Source organism: Amia ocellicauda, unplaced genomic scaffold, assembly GCF_036373705.1.
Source record: "Amia ocellicauda isolate fAmiCal2 unplaced genomic scaffold, fAmiCal2.hap1 HAP1_SCAFFOLD_70, whole genome shotgun sequence".
In the NCBI taxonomy this organism is placed as follows: Eukaryota; Metazoa; Chordata; class Actinopteri; order Amiiformes; family Amiidae; genus Amia; species Amia ocellicauda.
This window is the reverse complement of record NW_027102998.1, coordinates 132501-142810: the sequence shown is the minus strand read 5'-3', so window position 1 is coordinate 142810 and position 10310 is coordinate 132501.

Sequence of the window (10310 nt, the reverse complement as noted above, 5' to 3'; positions counted from 1 at the left end):
ATCATAACAAATCAACGGGGGCATTTCTCCGAAAACTAACACCGGGGCAGTGCTCAGGGGGGTCCCACCTCGTGGCCACCCGGGTCTGGGACCGATGGGAGCACTTTAAAATTTTCGAGTCAGGGGACCAGACGGCCGAGTGAAAAACTTTGAAAAATATTCTATCTCCTCACTCCCATTGACTTTACATTAGGGCGACCAGGCGGCCGGCGGAAAAAAAATCATAACAAATCAACGGGGGCATTTCTCCGAAAACTAACACCGGGGCTGTGCTCAGGGGGCTCCCAGCTATCAGCCACCCTATCCCGGGACCGATGGGAGCACTTTAAAATTTTCGAGTCAGGGGACCAGACGGCCGAGTGAAAAACTTTGAAAAATATTCTATCTCCTCACTCCCATTGACTTTACATTAGGGCGACCAGGCGGCCGGCGGAAAAAAAATCATAACAAATCAACGGGGGCATTTCTCCGAAAACTAACACCGGGGCTGTGCTCAGGGGGCTCCCAGCTATCAGCCACCCTATCCCGGGACCGATGGGAGCACTTTAAAATTTTCGAGTCAGGGGACCAGACGGCCGAGTGAAAAACTTTGAAAAATATTCTATCTCCTCACTCCCATTGACTTTACATTAGGGCGACCAGGCGGCCGGCGGAAAAAAAATCATAACAAATCAACGGGGGCATTTCTCCGAAAACTAACACCGGGGCTGTGCTCAGGGGGCTCCCAGCTATCAGCCCCCCGGGTCTGGGGGCATTGTTTTTCTTTTTAATCATTTTGAGCATTTCCCCCAGTTTAGAGATGTGTGCCCCTAGACAACCCATTGAGAATAACTATGAAATGTTCTGAAGTTTTGATTTTCAAATGTCGGTGAAAATTGAAAAACGTCATATATTCTTCAAAGGAAGCATGGGGCGATGGTAGGGAGAGTCCCCGCAGCGTGCCTCGGCGGCGATGGGAGCGTTTTCGATGTCCCCGTCCCCCCCCCATAGGGATAGAAGGGGAGTTAGGTGACCAGGCGTCCCGGGTCCCAAAAATCGAAAAATTAATATAGAATGCTTTTTAATCCAGAAATAAAGTAGGGGGCAGTCCTGGTGAGAGTCCCAGCCACAGCCCCAGTGTGTTTTGGAGCCGTTTGGGGCCGGGTGAAAAACTTTGAAAAATGTTCTATCTCCTCACTCCCATTGACTTTACATTAGGGCGACCAGGCGGCCGGCGGAAAAAAAATCATAACAAATCAACGGGGGCATTTCTCCGAAAACTAACACCGGGGCTGTGCTCAGGGGGCTCCCAGCTATCAGCCACCCTATCCCGGGACCGATGGGAGCACTTTAAAATTTTCGAGTCAGGGGACCAGGCGGCCGAGTGAAAAACTTTGAAAAATTTTCTATCTCCTCACTCCCATTGACTTTGCATTAGGGCGACCAGGCGGCCGGCGGAAAAAAAATCATAACAAATCAACGGGGGCATTTCTCGGAAAACTAACACCGGGGCAGTGCTCAGGGGGGTCCCACCTCGTGGCCACCCGGTTTGGGGGGCGATCGGGGCCGGTTCCGAAAATCGCTAAATCTCCCATAGCCAGCCCACGCTCCATCCGATAGAGCACTGCCGGGCGGCCGGCCGGCAACTACGGATCATAACAAATCAACGGGGGCATTTCTCGGAAAACTAACACCGGGGCAGTGCTCAGGGGGGTCCCACCTCGTGGCCACCCGGTTTGGGGGGCGATCGGGGCCGGTTCCGAAAATCGCTAAATCTCCCATAGCCAGCCCACGCTCCATCCGATAGAGCACTGCCGGGCGGCCGGCCGGCAACTACGGATCATAACAAATCAACGGGGGCATTTCTCCGAAAACTAACACCGGGGCAGTGCTCAGGGGGGTCCCACCTCGTGGCCACCCGGGTCTGGGACCGATGGGAGCACTTTAAAATTTTCGAGTCAGGGGACCAGACGGCCGAGTGAAAAACTTTGAAAAATATTCTATCTCCTCACTCCCATTGACTTTACATTAGGGCGACCAGGCGGCCGGCGGAAAAAAAATCATAACAAATCAACGGGGGCATTTCTCCGAAAACTAACACCGGGGCTGTGCTCAGGGGGCTCCCAGCTATCAGCCACCCTATCCCGGGACCGATGGGAGCACTTTAAAATTTTCGAGTCAGGGGACCAGACGGCCGAGTGAAAAACTTTGAAAAATATTCTATCTCCTCACTCCCATTGACTTTACATTAGGGCGACCAGGCGGCCGGCGGAAAAAAAATCATAACAAATCAACGGGGGCATTTCTCCGAAAACTAACACCGGGGCTGTGCTCAGGGGGCTCCCAGCTATCAGCCACCCTATCCCGGGACCGATGGGAGCACTTTAAAATTTTCGAGTCAGGGGACCAGACGGCCGAGTGAAAAACTTTGAAAAATATTCTATCTCCTCACTCCCATTGACTTTACATTAGGGCGACCAGGCGGCCGGCGGAAAAAAAATCATAACAAATCAACGGGGGCATTTCTCCGAAAACTAACACCGGGGCTGTGCTCAGGGGGCTCCCAGCTATCAGCCCCCCGGGTCTGGGGGCATTGTTTTTCTTTTTAATCATTTTGAGCATTTCCCCCAGTTTAGAGATGTGTGCCCCTAGACAACCCATTGAGAATAACTATGAAATGTTCTGAAGTTTTGATTTTCAAATGTCGGTGAAAATTGAAAAACGTCATATATTCTTCAAAGGAAGCATGGGGCGATGGTAGGGAGAGTCCCCGCAGCGTGCCTCGGCGGCGATGGGAGCGTTTTCGATGTCCCCGTCCCCCCCCCATAGGGATAGAAGGGGAGTTAGGTGACCAGGCGTCCCGGGTCCCAAAAATCGAAAAATTAATATAGAATGCTTTTTAATCCAGAAATAAAGTAGGGGGCAGTCCTGGTGAGAGTCCCAGCCACAGCCCCAGTGTGTTTTGGAGCCGTTTGGGGCCGGGTGAAAAACTTTGAAAAATGTTCTATCTCCTCACTCCCATTGACTTTACATTAGGGCGACCAGGCGGCCGGCGGAAAAAAAATCATAACAAATCAACGGGGGCATTTCTCCGAAAACTAACACCGGGGCTGTGCTCAGGGGGGTCCCACCTCGTGGCCACCCGGGTCTGGGACCGATGGGAGCACTTTAAAATTTTCGAGTCAGGGGACCAGACGGCCGAGTGAAAAACTTTGAAAAATATTCTATCTCCTCACTCCCATTGACTTTACATTAGGGCGACCAGGCGGCCGGCGGAAAAAAAATCATAACAAATCAACGGGGGCATTTCTCCGAAAACTAACACCGGGGCTGTGCTCAGGGGGCTCCCAGCTATCAGCCACCCTATCCCGGGACCGATGGGAGCACTTTAAAATTTTCGAGTCAGGGGACCAGACGGCCGAGTGAAAAACTTTGAAAAATATTCTATCTCCTCACTCCCATTGACTTTACATTAGGGCGACCAGGCGGCCGGCGGAAAAAAAATCATAACAAATCAACGGGGGCATTTCTCCGAAAACTAACACCGGGGCTGTGCTCAGGGGGCTCCCAGCTATCAGCCACCCTATCCCGGGACCGATGGGAGCACTTTAAAATTTTCGAGTCAGGGGACCAGACGGCCGAGTGAAAAACTTTGAAAAATATTCTATCTCCTCACTCCCATTGACTTTACATTAGGGCGACCAGGCGGCCGGCGGAAAAAAAATCATAACAAATCAACGGGGGCATTTCTCCGAAAACTAACACCGGGGCTGTGCTCAGGGGGCTCCCAGCTATCAGCCCCCCGGGTCTGGGGGCATTGTTTTTCTTTTTAATCATTTTGAGCATTTCCCCCAGTTTAGAGATGTGTGCCCCTAGACAACCCATTGAGAATAACTATGAAATGTTCTGAAGTTTTGATTTTCAAATGTCGGTGAAAATTGAAAAACGTCATATATTCTTCAAAGGAAGCATGGGGCGATGGTAGGGAGAGTCCCCGCAGCGTGCCTCGGCGGCGATGGGAGCGTTTTCGATGTCCCCGTCCCCCCCCCATAGGGATAGAAGGGGAGTTAGGTGACCAGGCGTCCCGGGTCCCAAAAATCGAAAAATTAATATAGAATGCTTTTTAATCCAGAAATAAAGTAGGGGGCAGTCCTGGTGAGAGTCCCAGCCACAGCCCCAGTGTGTTTTGGAGCCGTTTGGGGCCGGGTGAAAAACTTTGAAAAATGTTCTATCTCCTCACTCCCATTGACTTTACATTAGGGCGACCAGGCGGCCGGCGGAAAAAAAATCATAACAAATCAACGGGGGCATTTCTCCGAAAACTAACACCGGGGCTGTGCTCAGGGGGCTCCCAGCTATCAGCCACCCTATCCCGGGACCGATGGGAGCACTTTAAAATTTTCGAGTCAGGGGACCAGGCGGCCGAGTGAAAAACTTTGAAAAATTTTCTATCTCCTCACTCCCATTGACTTTGCATTAGGGCGACCAGGCGGCCGGCGGAAAAAAAATCATAACAAATCAACGGGGGCATTTCTCGGAAAACTAACACCGGGGCAGTGCTCAGGGGGGTCCCACCTCGTGGCCACCCGGTTTGGGGGGCCATCGGGGCCGGCTGAAGAATCGCCCATACTCTGCCATAGGCAGCCCACGGTCCATCCGATCAGAGCAATGCCGGGCGGCCGGCAACCTATGGATCATAACACATCAACGGAGGCATGATAAGAGCATCTTTTATTATCTGCCAAGAAATATAGACCATCACAATGTTCCCCAACTTTCAGCTTCTACCACATCGCTGGGGAGTTTATTCCACTGTGTGACTACTCTCTCTCTATCTCTCTCTCTCTCTCTCTCTCTCTCTGTGTGTGTGTGTGTGTGTGTGTGTGTGTGTGTGTGTGTGTGTGTGTACAGCAGTGTCTCCGGTTTTCCTTTTGGAATGCCTTGAAGCCGGGGGGGCTTTGCACTCATGAGAACATAGGGTGTCCTTGCCCTCCTTTCGCAGCCCAGGGCATTGAGAGATCCCTAGACGGGGAAATTACTTTCAAACTGCAGTACCGAAATGTGTCCGTTAGATGGTAGCATGCACCAAGGAATGAAGGAAAGTGCAAAACAAAATGAAAAGGCACATCGCCTGGGCGAAAAATAATCATAACAAATCAACGGGGGCATTTCTCGGAAAACTAACACCGGGGCAGTGCTCAGGGGGGTCCCACCTCGTGGCCACCCGGTTTGGGGGGCGATCGGGGCCGGTTCCGAAAATCGCTAAATCTCCCATAGCCAGCCCACGCTCCATCCGATAGAGCACTGCCGGGCGGCCGGCCGGCAACTACGGATCATAACAAATCAACGGGGGCATTTCTCGGAAAACTAACACCGGGGCAGTGCTCAGGGGGGTCCCACCTCGTGGCCACCCGGTTTGGGGGGCGATCGGGGCCGGTTCCGAAAATCGCTAAATCTCCCATAGCCAGCCCACGCTCCATCCGATAGAGCACTGCCGGGCGGCCGGCCGGCAACTACGGATCATAACAAATCAACGGGGGCATTTCTCCGAAAACTAACACCGGGGCAGTGCTCAGGGGGGTCCCACCTCGTGGCCACCCGGTTTGGGGGGCGATCGGGGCCGGTTCCGAAAATCGCTAAATCTCCCATAGCCAGCCCACGCTCCATCCGATAGAGCACTGCCGGGCGGCCGGCCGGCAACTACGGATCATAACAAATCAACGGGGGCATTTCTCCGAAAACTAACACCGGGGCAGTGCTCAGGGGGGTCCCACCTCGTGGCCACCCGGTTTGGGGGGCGATCGGGGCCGGTTCCGAAAATCGCTAAATCTCCCATAGCCAGCCCACGCTCCATCCGATAGAGCACTGCCGGGCGGCCGGCCGGCAACTACGGATCATAACAAATCAACGGGGGCATTTCTCGGAAAACTAACACCGGGGCAGTGCTCAGGGGGGTCCCACCTCGTGGCCACCCGGTTTGGGGGGCGATCGGGGCCGGTTCCGAAAATCGCTAAATCTCCCATAGCCAGCCCACGCTCCATCCGATAGAGCACTGCCGGGCGGCCGGCCGGCAACTACGGATCATAACAAATCAACGGGGGCATTTCTCGGAAAACTAACACCGGGGCAGTGCTCAGGGGGGTCCCACCTCGTGGCCACCCGGTTTGGGGGGCGATCGGGGCCGGTTCCGAAAATCGCTAAATCTCCCATAGCCAGCCCACGCTCCATCCGATAGAGCACTGCCGGGCGGCCGGCCGGCAACTACGGATCATAACAAATCAACGGGGGCATTTCTCGGAAAACTAACACCGGGGCAGTGCTCAGGGGGGTCCCACCTCGTGGCCACCCGGTTTGGGGGGCGATCGGGGCCGGTTCCGAAAATCGCTAAATCTCCCATAGCCAGCCCACGCTCCATCCGATAGAGCACTGCCGGGCGGCCGGCCGGCAACTACGGATCATAACAAATCAACGGGGGCATTTCTCGGAAAACTAACACCGGGGCAGTGCTCAGGGGGGTCCCACCTCGTGGCCACCCGGTTTGGGGGGCGATCGGGGCCGGTTCCGAAAATCGCTAAATCTCCCATAGCCAGCCCACGCTCCATCCGATAGAGCAATGCCGGGCGGCCGGCCGGCAACTACGGATCATAACAAATCAACGGGGGCATTTCTCCGAAAACTAACACCGGGGCAGTGCTCAGGGGGGTCCCACCTCGTGGCCACCCGGTTTGGGGGGCGATCGGGGCCGGTTCCGAAAATCGCTAAATCTCCCATAGCCAGCCCACGCTCCATCCGATAGAGCAATGCCGGGCGGCCGGCCGGCAACTACGGATCATAACAAATCAACGGGGGCATTTCTCCGAAAACTAACACCGGGGCAGTGCTCAGGGGGGTCCCACCTCGTGGCCACCCGGGTCTGGGACCGATGGGAGCACTTTAAAATTTTCGAGTCAGGGGACCAGACGGCCGAGTGAAAAACTTTGAAAAATATTCTATCTCCTCACTCCCATTGACTTTACATTAGGGCGACCAGGCGGCCGGCGGAAAAAAAATCATAACAAATCAACGGGGGCATTTCTCCGAAAACTAACACCGGGGCAGTGCTCAGGGGGGTCCCACCTCGTGGCCACCCGGGTCTGGGACCGATGGGAGCACTTTAAAATTTTCGAGTCAGGGGACCAGACGGCCGAGTGAAAAACTTTGAAAAATATTCTATCTCCTCACTCCCATTGACTTTACATTAGGGCGACCAGGCGGCCGGCGGAAAAAAAATCATAACAAATCAACGGGGGCATTTCTCCGAAAACTAACACCGGGGCTGTGCTCAGGGGGCTCCCAGCTATCAGCCACCCTATCCCGGGACCGATGGGAGCACTTTAAAATTTTCGAGTCAGGGGACCAGACGGCCGAGTGAAAAACTTTGAAAAATATTCTATCTCCTCACTCCCATTGACTTTACATTAGGGCGACCAGGCGGCCGGCGGAAAAAAAATCATAACAAATCAACGGGGGCATTTCTCCGAAAACTAACACCGGGGCTGTGCTCAGGGGGCTCCCAGCTATCAGCCACCCTATCCCGGGACCGATGGGAGCACTTTAAAATTTTCGAGTCAGGGGACCAGACGGCCGAGTGAAAAACTTTGAAAAATATTCTATCTCCTCACTCCCATTGACTTTACATTAGGGCGACCAGGCGGCCGGCGGAAAAAAAATCATAACAAATCAACGGGGGCATTTCTCCGAAAACTAACACCGGGGCTGTGCTCAGGGGGCTCCCAGCTATCAGCCCCCCGGGTCTGGGGGCATTGTTTTTCTTTTTAATCATTTTGAGCATTTCCCCCAGTTTAGAGATGTGTGCCCCTAGACAACCCATTGAGAATAACTATGAAATGTTCTGAAGTTTTGATTTTCAAATGTCGGTGAAAATTGAAAAACGTCATATATTCTTCAAAGGAAGCATGGGGCGATGGTAGGGAGAGTCCCCGCAGCGTGCCTCGGCGGCGATGGGAGCGTTTTCGATGTCCCCGTCCCCCCCCCATAGGGATAGAAGGGGAGTTAGGTGACCAGGCGTCCCGGGTCCCAAAAATCGAAAAATTAATATAGAATGCTTTTTAATCCAGAAATAAAGTAGGGGGCAGTCCTGGTGAGAGTCCCAGCCACAGCCCCAGTGTGTTTTGGAGCCGTTTGGGGCCGGGTGAAAAACTTTGAAAAATGTTCTATCTCCTCACTCCCATTGACTTTACATTAGGGCGACCAGGCGGCCGGCGGAAAAAAAATCATAACAAATCAACGGGGGCATTTCTCCGAAAACTAACACCGGGGCAGTGCTCAGGGGGGTCCCACCTCGTGGCCACCCGGGTCTGGGACCGATGGGAGCACTTTAAAATTTTCGAGTCAGGGGACCAGACGGCCGAGTGAAAAACTTTGAAAAATATTCTATCTCCTCACTCCCATTGACTTTACATTAGGGCGACCAGGCGGCCGGCGGAAAAAAAATCATAACAAATCAACGGGGGCATTTCTCCGAAAACTAACACCGGGGCTGTGCTCAGGGGGCTCCCAGCTATCAGCCACCCTATCCCGGGACCGATGGGAGCACTTTAAAATTTTCGAGTCAGGGGACCAGACGGCCGAGTGAAAAACTTTGAAAAATATTCTATCTCCTCACTCCCATTGACTTTACATTAGGGCGACCAGGCGGCCGGCGGAAAAAAAATCATAACAAATCAACGGGGGCATTTCTCCGAAAACTAACACCGGGGCTGTGCTCAGGGGGCTCCCAGCTATCAGCCACCCTATCCCGGGACCGATGGGAGCACTTTAAAATTTTCGAGTCAGGGGACCAGACGGCCGAGTGAAAAACTTTGAAAAATATTCTATCTCCTCACTCCCATTGACTTTACATTAGGGCGACCAGGCGGCCGGCGGAAAAAAAATCATAACAAATCAACGGGGGCATTTCTCCGAAAACTAACACCGGGGCTGTGCTCAGGGGGCTCCCAGCTATCAGCCCCCCGGGTCTGGGGGCATTGTTTTTCTTTTTAATCATTTTGAGCATTTCCCCCAGTTTAGAGATGTGTGCCCCTAGACAACCCATTGAGAATAACTATGAAATGTTCTGAAGTTTTGATTTTCAAATGTCGGTGAAAATTGAAAAACGTCATATATTCTTCAAAGGAAGCATGGGGCGATGGTAGGGAGAGTCCCCGCAGCGTGCCTCGGCGGCGATGGGAGCGTTTTCGATGTCCCCGTCCCCCCCCCATAGGGATAGAAGGGGAGTTAGGTGACCAGGCGTCCCGGGTCCCAAAAATCGAAAAATTAATATAGAATGCTTTTTAATCCAGAAATAAAGTAGGGGGCAGTCCTGGTGAGAGTCCCAGCCACAGCCCCAGTGTGTTTTGGAGCCGTTTGGGGCCGGGTGAAAAACTTTGAAAAATGTTCTATCTCCTCACTCCCATTGACTTTACATTAGGGCGACCAGGCGGCCGGCGGAAAAAAAATCATAACAAATCAACGGGGGCATTTCTCCGAAAACTAACACCGGGGCTGTGCTCAGGGGGCTCCCAGCTATCAGCCACCCTATCCCGGGACCGATGGGAGCACTTTAAAATTTTCGAGTCAGGGGACCAGGCGGCCGAGTGAAAAACTTTGAAAAATTTTCTATCTCCTCACTCCCATTGACTTTGCATTAGGGCGACCAGGCGGCCGGCGGAAAAAAAATCATAACAAATCAACGGGGGCATTTCTCCGAAAACTAACACCGGGGCAGTGCTCAGGGGGCTCCCAGCTATCAGCCACCCTATCCCGGGACCGATGGGAGCACTTTAAAATTTTCGAGTTAGGGGACCAGGCGGCCGAGTGAAAAACTTAGAAAAATTTTCTATCTCCCCTAGGTGACCAGGCAGCCGGAGCTGATTTTTCTGACCCCTAAAACAATTATTAAAAGGTATTTTTTCGCCAAACTAAGACTTTTAAAATTCAAATAGGATGATTATCTACTGCCCCAGTGGGTTTTTGAACCATTTTAAGCCTTTTTGACAGTTTTCATTTTTCCCCCATTGACTTCAATGGGAGTTAGGTGACCAGTCCTCCGACTTTTGAACCTCTCCTGGGGGGGCTGTGAGCCCCCGATTTCTTTGCAAAGCACGTCATTCGATTCGTCTCAGTCCCCTCTATATACCCCGTGTGTTTGTTTTCTCGAAAAACCCCCGGAACACGGTTTTTTAGGGGGGGGGTGGGGGGGGGGTACTTCGGAGCCATTTGGGGGGGGGTAAACGACATTTCCCGAAATTAATTTTAACACAGCCTTCCTCAGAATCGCTTTTCCAACAAAA